We start from the raw sequence: 10,082 nt of genomic DNA on the forward strand, positions 1-10,082 counted from the left end.
TGTGTGTGTGTTATAAAATTTATTCGTGTAAGCATTCAGACATTTTTAGGTGGGAAAGATGATATGAAGATTCCACTACAAGGTGCAACAGAAAATCATACTGGAAAGAACGGTGCAGCTGGAGCAGGAACGATTCCAAACGCATATTAGACGAGAGCACTTCATCGGGGAGAAACTTAAAATAATAATTTAAAGCTTCATGAGGCAAGATATGTTCCAATTTAAAACAGTAAGAAATAGTACCATCAATGAAAAAGGAACTCAACTTCTAAGTGTACCAAAGGGTTGTAGGACAAACAAGAGGGAAAATTGCATTTGTTGAGGTACAAATAGGATTGTTTCCATAAGAGGGGCATTAATTATTATTAATGGCAAACCCTGCAAATACAAAATAAAACCCAAATCACTGGTCACATAATTTAACATGTACATGTAATAAAGGCAAGGCAATAGACTCAAGTTATGGCCTGTCAAATATTTACTTCACTGACAGTATCTACAGAAGCACTTGGCCAATTTGTACACAGTGATTCTTTATGTAAGCCCGAAGGGTTTCCATAAAAATGACACTATATACAAATCTGTACACTGACCCACCAGAGTGACCTCCATCTCCCAGGGAGGGGAGTTACAACTTAAAGCAGGATACCTGAGGTTTCATTTCTTCAGTTGCCTTATCATAATCCCAAATATACATTTCAGGGTTTGTATTTGTTTTTAAAGACACTTTCCTTGATATGTGCACTATGGTTAAAATTAAAAACAAGAATAATCAAATAAAATGATTGCTTGAAGGAGCTGACCCTCCCCACCCCATCTAGAGACTTCCCTGGCCGAGGCCAGCAAGGAAGGACCGTGTGACACTAGACAAGCAACCTCGGCTTGGGGGGACGAACGCTCGAAGGGGCATCTCTTCAGCAGAGTCAGCAAAGGCTCTCGTTGACTTTTTTTAATGGAGGAGGATGAAGAAGAAAAAAGGAAAAACAAAACCCCAAATGCCAAAGTAATTTCAGCAGGATGAAGTTCCCTCCACCACTTAGTGAATATCTCTGGAGCTGCTGTACAAGCTGGGCCACCATGGTGTCCGAGATCCCGGGGCAAGTCTCGTCTGCCAGGTAGACGGCCCCTTGCAGGTCTTCCAGGGACCCCATGTTACCTCCACACGCCTGGCTCTTCTCCTTCAACTCTGCAGACAGAGGAGAAATAACTGTAGATAAACACTGAGAGAAAGGCCTCTTTGGGATGTCTTTCATCTTATTTCTTTCTAAATCCGATGGCTGAAGAGCTCCATTCTCAAGGCTCTTTGGGTCTTTCTCTCGGATCGTGAAGATCCAGTCCCCAGAGTCGCTGCCTCCGGATGCCTGGCCGTCCGTGTCCGTTTCCGTGTCAGAGTCTTCAGAGCTGGAGTCTTCATGGCGCTGTTCGGCCTTCCACCTCTTGTACCTGTCAATGAGGACGTTTTCTTTGCATTGCGTATTATAAACTTGTGCTTCAGTCACTCCTTAGCAGTGGGTCTCAAGCTCGGCTCCTTATTCAAACAGGCCTCAGCAAACTCCTTGAGGGGTTCGCTGTAGTTTCCTTCCAGCGTTGGGAGGTTGTTCTTTGGAATGAGGAATAAAACCTTCATGGGGTGCAGCTCAGAATGAGGTGGTTCCCCTTTTGCAAGCTCTATAGCTGTTATGCCCAGGGACCAGAGGTCTGCCTTTGAGTCGTAGGCTGACTGTTTAATGACTTCGGGTGCCATCCAGAAAGGGGTGCCCACGAAGGTATTCCTTGTTATCTGGGTATCTGTTAGTTAGCCTGCCACTCCGAAGTCAGCCAGCTTCACCTCTCCATGTTCGGAGAGCAGAGCATCGGCAGCTTTAATATCTCTGTGTATTTTCTTCTCCGAATGCAAATAATCCAGTCCTTTCAGAATTTCTCTTACTATAGTAGCAATCTGAGTTTCATCTAAAGGGTAAAGTTCTAATAGATCTAGCGCAGAGCCTCCACCTAGGTATCCCATTATTATCCACAGCTTAGCATCCTTCAGATAAGCTCCATAATATCGGGTTACGTACGGACTGTCACACTGACTCGGCCCTGTGATTTCTGGTTGAATGTCCTCTCTCTCATCTTCAGCTTCTTCCAGATCAATGATTTTTATGGCAACCACTTTCTGAGTCCGATTGTCAATGCCTTTGAACACCTCGCCAAAAGAGCCCTTTCCAATTTTCTCGTTTTGTAAAAAGCTCTTCTGGAGCTGCTTTTAGGTTCTGCAATGCCGGGCAGGCCTGACTGCACCAGGGAGTGGGCCATGACGGTCAGGACGGCTAATTCCCGGGACCGGACGGCGATTCGCGCGGGCGCCAAGGCCCGCGGGCCAAGCGCAGCCCTCCGGCGACGAGGGCGGCCGGCCAAGCCCGAGTCGGAGCCCGAGGCCACCCCAGCCCCAGCAGGTCCCGGGCCGGATGGTGGCTCAGCAGCCGGCGGCGTCTCCTTGCACAACGCCGGGAAGGGGCTGCGAGGGGCCGCCGCCGCCGCCGCCGCCGCCGCTGCCACCGCCACTAGGCTAGAGCCCGGAGGCCTGGAGTTGGAGTCTGGCATGCCCTTCTAATATGGTGTTAAATACTAGGAATTTAGATGGCATCTTTAATTTGTATCTGTTCTNATATATATATATATATATTTGTGTAAGTTACTTTTAGCTGAACTAGGCAGTTCAATGCATATCTCCAGGGATGCCTGGAAGGTTCAAACTGACTCTTGGCCAAGAGAAGGATGAGAGTGCTAACTAATGATTTATAGTGGGGTATTTAAAGTTTGAAACTTTCTTGCTATCCTCATGCCAGTTTGTTATTGATCACTTACAACCAGTTACACAACTTGGCTTAGCTCTCTGAGCTAGAAGGACATAAAAGATCTGACTGGGAACATTTGGGAAGCTCTTCTAAAACCAGTATGCCTCAAACGAGTTGTAGTGGTTCATACTTCATGTACATCCTATGTGAATAAGAATGGTTCTGAAGAACTGCCTGGAAGTCTCTCAGGCTATTGATGCTTGTCTGAAGAATACTCTTTCTGTATTTATTGATTTTGTTAAAATTTTTGTGAATGTGCATTTATTCAATTGCTAAATTCTTAAATACACAGAAATTAGTTTTCTGATTTGCTATCCCATAACACTGTGAAAAAAAATTTCTCATTAAACTTCCATATTTGCCTGTAGTCTTTATTGTCTTTAGTCTGAGGATATATTGTAGAAAAGAATCATTTGACAGTTAGGACTGTTGCCCCTGAAGTGTGCTTATGTTATTCTTTTTTTTTTTTGTATACTATATCAGTATTTATATTCTTACCCCAGTTCATTTTATATACTTTAAGATTGATAATCACATGATTCCAAAAGTCAAAATTATATAAAGAGAGAAATGTCACTTCCTTTAACCTCTTTTATCCTGTTCACACCCACTCCTCTTTGTGTTGTACCATTTTGATTTTCCATCAACCTATTTCTTCACAACCTTGCCAACAGGATTTGTTGTTAGGTCTTGGCAAATTTTGCCAATCTAATGGGTGATAAATGACAGACAGTTCTTTGTAGTTCTGATTTTATTTCTCTCATTCTTAGCAAAGTTAAATTTTTTTTATTAAATTATCCTAATATAATTTTGATTTGTCTATTATTTGTCTGGTTTTGGTCTTTTTCCGTAAATTTTAAAAAATTATTTATGTATTAAAGATACAATGTTTTACCTATAATTTATGTTGCAAATATCTTCTACAATTGTCAGTTATCTTTGGAATTATCTTCTGGTGTTAAAATAACTTTATTTTTTGTTATGTAAAAGTTTTAAATGCATTTGAATATATTTTTTCTTTTATTCTTTCTGGATTTTAAGTCATATAAAGTCTTTCCCTATACTCAAAATATGTAGAACTTCACCTGTTTTATTTTTCTACTTGTGTTGTTAGTTTTGTTAGAGCTGTATAATATTTGATTTTATTCTTGTGTATTGTAATGTATCTTATCTTTTCCCAACTGACTATGCAGTTTTCTTAACACCATTTATTAAAATGTCAGCCTATGCCCTAATAATTTCATATGTAATTGTTTTCTTTAGTTTTTAATTAATACATTTTCCAATTACAGTTCACATATATTATATTACTTGCAGGTATGCATCATAGTCATTAGATATGTATATACCTTACAAAGTGATCACCTCATAAGTCTAGTTCCCATCTGATACCATACATAGTTATTACAATATTATTGGCTACTCGTATATTCCCTATGTTGTACTTTACATTCCCATGTCTATTTTTATAACTGGCAATTTGTACTTCTTAATCTCATTCAACTTTTTCACCCATTCCCTCAACCCCCTCCCATTTGGTAACCATCAGTTTGTTCCCTGCATCTATGAGTTTGCTTCCGTTTTGTTTGTTCATTTGTTTTGTATTTTAGATTCCACATATAAGTGAAATATGTTTTTTGTCATTCTTTGTCTGTCTTATTTCACTTAGTATAATACCCTATAGGTCTATCCATGTTGTCACAAATGGCAAGATTTCATTATTTTTTATGACTGAGTAATATTCCTTTTTATATATGTACCACATCTTCTTTATTCATTTATCAGTGAACACTTAGATTGCTTCTATATCTTGGTTACTGTAAATAATGCTGCAATTAACATAAGGTGCCTGTATTTTATTCAAATTAGGGTTTTGGATTTCATTGGATAATACCCAGAAGTAAAATTGCTGGATTATATGGTAGTTTTATTTGAAATTTTTTTGAGGAACCTCCATACTATTTTTCACAGTGGCTGTATCAATTTGCAGTCCCACCTACAGTACACTAGGGTTACTTTTCCTTCACATCCTCTCCAATACGTGTTGGTGATTTATTGATAATAGTCATTCTGACAGGTGTGAGGTAATATCTCATTGTGGTTTTGATTTGCATTTCCCTGATGATTAGTGATGTTGAGCACGTTTTATGTGTCTGTTAGCCATTTGTTTGTATTCTGGAGAAATATCTATTCATGTACTCTGACCATTTTTTTAATTGCATTACTTTTTTGGTGTTGAGTTGTATAAGTTATTATATATATTTTGGATATCAATCTCTTACCAGATATATCATTTGCAAATACCTTCTCTCATTTAGTGTGTTGCCTTTTTTATTTTGCTGATGGTTTCCTTTGTGATGTAATCTTTATAATACACCAGATGTCCTTTAACATCTCAGATCTATTTCTGGACTTTCAATTCTATTTCATCAACTATTTGTTTATGCAGCAGCACTGCACTTTTTAAATAGCCTAACTTTAGAGAATATTTAATATTATGTAAGTCTTGCCCCATGTTTCTAGTTATACTATTTAGTCTTACAAAATTATAATCAGCTTGTCTACGTCTATAAAATTTTGTACGAACATTTACCAGGATTGTGTTAAATTCATAAAATTACTTAAAGAGAGAGAAGAATCAGCTTTTGATATCTAATCATTTTATTAAAGAATACACATTCCATTTCTTTCGGTCAAGTCTAATTTGTGTATACACATACACACACACACACANTGAAGTGTACCTGGCGTATAAGACGACCCCCCACTTGGAGGCATATTTTTCAGGGCCAAAAAATCGTCTTATACGCCGGCAAATACGGTACTTCCAACATATGTGCAAAACAAGCCTAGAAAATATAGAAACAATAAAATTGCAAGGATATTTGATGTGATGAGAACAGACAGGAATAGAAAAAAATGCTTACTATAGGGGAAAACATTATGCAACTGTATATATACAGTGTATAGCCAGGATTATGGCAAAGGATGGTGATTAATTCATATTTTAATAAAACACCAAACAAATATAGATTTTAAGAATTGTTCTGATTATACTTTTTATCTTTCATTGTTTTTTCATTCAGTCAACCATTATATGCTGTATATTTATACCTACAATGTGTCAAATGCAGTCATAGGCTTTGAGGAAAAGATGAGGGAAAAAAAACACAGAAACAATCTTCACCCTATTAATGTGGAACATACTTTCTAGTGAGGGATTATCTATTAGGGGATATCTAATTAGATGTAGCAGAATATATTTGGAAAAGGGGATTTTGTATGACTAAAGTATAGAATGCAGCATAATAAACAGCACCATGGATAAAACCTTGAGGAAAATGCTCTATTTAAAAGAACTTCAGGTGCCAGCCAAGTGGCTCAGTTGGTTAAGAGCTCACTCAAGTGTGTGCGAGCTCTGAGCAAGAGGGTCGCCAGTTTGATTCCTGGCCCAAGCTGAGCTGCCGCTGAACTGCCAACAGGTGGCAGGATGACTCAGCTAAAAATAAATAAATTAATTAATTAAATTAAATACCTTCAGAAGAAAGGAAGGCTGTGAAGAAGGAAGACATCAATAAGTAGGAAGAACATCAGAAGACAATAGTATATTGGAGAGGTTCAATTTGGAAAGAATTTTACAAAGTAGATGTGAGCATTAGATTTAATAAATGAAAATATTTTAAAACTCAAATACGATAAAGAATATGGTTAAATGAATAATCCCATATAATTCTGGTTGTGTAACCTTTTTGAAAAGCAACCTGCTGATATTTATTATTAAAATTTTTAAATATCAATCTCTTATGAATCCACAATTCTACTTTTGATCAGTGTCCTGGTGAAATGCTTATACATTTGCACAAATGTTTGTACAAAGATGACTCTTCTAGTATTTTTTATCATAATTGTTACTCAATTAAAAGACTTAGTTGCCCAGCAAAAAATCAAAATCAGTACTATTCAATGAAGCTTTCTGTGCTGGTTGATATATTTTATACCAGCTACTCAGTAGCTAAAGCTATTGAACAACAATATTTTGAATAAAAGTAGGTTAAAATATGACTCATACTCATACTATTGATTTAAAACTAAATTCAGAATAATGCACATATTACAGTATTGTAAACAGCACATTTCTATATGTGTGTGGTGTGATACATAAATGTAAAGTTTAAAAATGTATGGTTAATAAATCATTTTGGCATTTTTTCTCTTAAAATAAATAATGGATAGAAACATTGTTTAGTAAATGGTTCATGTATGTGGTGTAAGAAGGTGGTCCAGTTCATTTATTTATTTTTTTGCATGTATCTGTCCAGTTTTTCCAGCACTAACCATTTATTTTTTAATTTTATATTATTATTTCTTTTAGCTGAGCCATCCTGCCACCCGTTGGCAGCTCAGTGGCAGCTCGGGCCAGGAATTGAACTGCTGTTGCTCAGAGCTTGCACTCTTGAGAAGCTCTTAACCAACTGAGCCACTTGGCCAGCCACTCCAGCACCATTTATTGAATAGACTGTACTTACCCTAATGTAAGTTCTTGCTTCCTTTGTCATAGATTAAATGACCATTTAGGCATGGATTTATTTCTGGGCTCCCTATTCTGTTCCATTGATCTATGTGTCTGTTTTTATGCCAATACCATGCTGTCTTGTTTGCGATAGCCTGGTAGTATAATATGATATCAGGTAGTGTGATACCTCCAGCTTTGTTCATCTTTCTTAGGGTTGCCGTAGTTATTTGAGGTATTTTATGTTCCATATATTGGGTTGTCGGAAAAGTCATGATGCATTTTTGCACCAAAAAACATAGGAAAAATATGTCATGACTTTTCTGACAACCTAATTAATTATAGGATTATTTGTTCTAGTTCTAGGGAAAATGCCATTGGTATTTTGATAGGGATTGCATTGGATCTATGGATTGCTTTCGGTATTTGGACATTTTATCTATATTAATTCTTCCTATCCATGAGCATGCTATATGTTTCCATTTATTTGTATCTTCTTTAACTTCTCTCTTCAATGTCTTATAATTTTCTTAGTACAGGTTTTTTATTTCCTTGGTTAAATGTATTCCTAAGTATTTTATTTTTGATTCAATTGTAAATGGAATTATTTTCTTAATTTTTCTTTCTGATAGTTCATTATTGGGGTATAAAAATGAAACTGATTTCTGGATATTAATTTTGTATCCTGCTACTTTACTAAATTCATTTATCAGTTCCAATAGTTTTTTCATGGAATATTTTGGGTTCTTTATATATAGTGTTATGTTATCTGCAAACAGTGACAGTTTTCTGTCTTCCTTTCTTATTTAGATTTATTTATTTATTTATTTCTTCTCTGATTGCTCTGACTTCCAGAACTATGTTGAATAAAATAGGTGAAAGTGGGCATCCTTGTCTTGTTCTTCTTTTTAAGAAGAATGATCTCAGTTTTTACCCATTTTGTTTATTAGCCTTGTTATACATGCATATGGTCTTTACTATGTTGAGATATGTTCTCTCTATTCCCACTTTGCTGTGAGTTTTTATCATAAATGGATGCTGGATTTTGTCAAAAGCTTTTCTGCATCTATTGGTATGATTATATAATTTTTATATTTTATTTTATGTGGTGTACAACGTTATTTCATTTGTGGGTATTGAACCAACCTTGCGTACCAAGAATGAATCCCACTTGATGTGGTATATGATCATTTTAATGTATTACTGAATTTGGTTTGTTAAGATTTTGTTGAGTACAATAATACCTTGGTTTGCGAGCATAATTCATTCCAGAAACAAACTAGTTGTATTGCAAGACATTGCTCGTTTACCACATTACAATGGATTGAAATGTTGCTCATCTTGCAGAACACTCGCAAACTACATTACTCGCAATTCAAGGTTTCACTGCATTTTTGCATCTATGCTCATCAGGGATATCAGACTTTGGTTTCCTTTTTTTGTAATGTCTTTGTCTGGTTTTGGAATCTGGGTAATAATGGCCTTGTAAAATGTCCTTGCAAGCCTTCCCTCCTCTTCAATTTTCTAGAATAGTTTGAGAAGAATAGGTTTTAATTCTTTTTTGAATGTTTTGTAAAATTCACCTGAGAAGCCATCTGGTACAGTACTTTTGTTGGGAGCTTGTTAATAACTGATTCGATTTTGTTAGTTGTAATGTGTCTGTTAGATTTTTTGTTTCTTTTTGTTTCAGCTTTGGAAGACTGTATGCTTCTAAGAATTTATCCGTTTCTTCCAGATTGTCTATGCTGTGTGATTAAATTGAAAAGTCATACTAAATATAATTTATTTAGCTCTCTAGGTGTTTTCACTGTTGCTAATCTTTACTCAGAAATGAATACTTGAGAGCACACATCATAAAATGTTTTAATTCAGTTATATGGTCAACATGGTATTTCTCAAATATGTAAAAATTGAGACATTAATATCAGGCTGCTGACATTATACATTTACCCTTAAATGTTTCAAAGTACATTTCACAAGTATCTGTAACCACAGTACAGCTATCAAAATCATTAATTAGAATATTGATACAGTTTATTAAATCAACTGTATACATTCAAATTTCATCAGTTTTTCCATTAATGTACTTATTAGCGCTTTTTGTTTTCCCAGTTCTGATTCCAGTTCAGACCTTATCTATTTATTTGCCATGTTTCTTTAATTTCATTTAATCTGTAAGAGTTAATTTACCCTTTGTTTAGTTTTCGTGAACTTGACATTAAAAAAGAAAGAAAGAAGAAAGAAAGAAAGAAAAGCTACAGACCAATTATTTTGCAGAATGTCCTTCAATTTGGTTTTGACTCGTGCCTGCTAATGATTCCATTCAAATTATGTGTTTTTGACAGCATTATCACAGAAGTGATGCTGTGTCCTTCTCAGTGACTGATAAGGGGGTACATGCTGTCAGCTTGTCCATTACTGGTGAAGTTAATTTTGATGATTTGCCTAAGGTTATTTCACCTAGGTTAATCCACTGTAAACTTATGAGTTCCTCCTTATAAAAAAACAAATAAACAAAAAAGAACAACTGCAACAACAACAGCAACAACAAAAAAACAAGACATAACAAAACAAAAAGAAACCATAATTTGGGGAGAATTACTTTGAAGATGTATAAATATCCTGCTCCTCATTATACTTTACCCATGAGGTTAACTCCCACTCATGATTTTGTCTGATTCAATTATTATGATAGTTGCTAAATGGTGTTATTTCTAACTCTACCATTCCGT

At 35.9% G+C, this 10,082-nt stretch overlaps 1 pseudogene; it reads right to left on the reverse strand.

The window, feature by feature from the left end:
- Positions 1–999: 999 nt before the first annotated feature.
- LOC109378351 (serine/threonine-protein kinase 24 pseudogene) lies at positions 1,000–2,298 on the reverse strand (annotated as a pseudogene).
- Positions 2,299–10,082: the final 7,784 nt, after the last annotated feature.

Source organism: Hipposideros armiger, unplaced genomic scaffold, assembly GCF_001890085.2.
Source record: "Hipposideros armiger isolate ML-2016 unplaced genomic scaffold, ASM189008v1 scaffold_1898, whole genome shotgun sequence".
In the NCBI taxonomy this organism is placed as follows: Eukaryota; Metazoa; Chordata; class Mammalia; order Chiroptera; family Hipposideridae; genus Hipposideros; species Hipposideros armiger.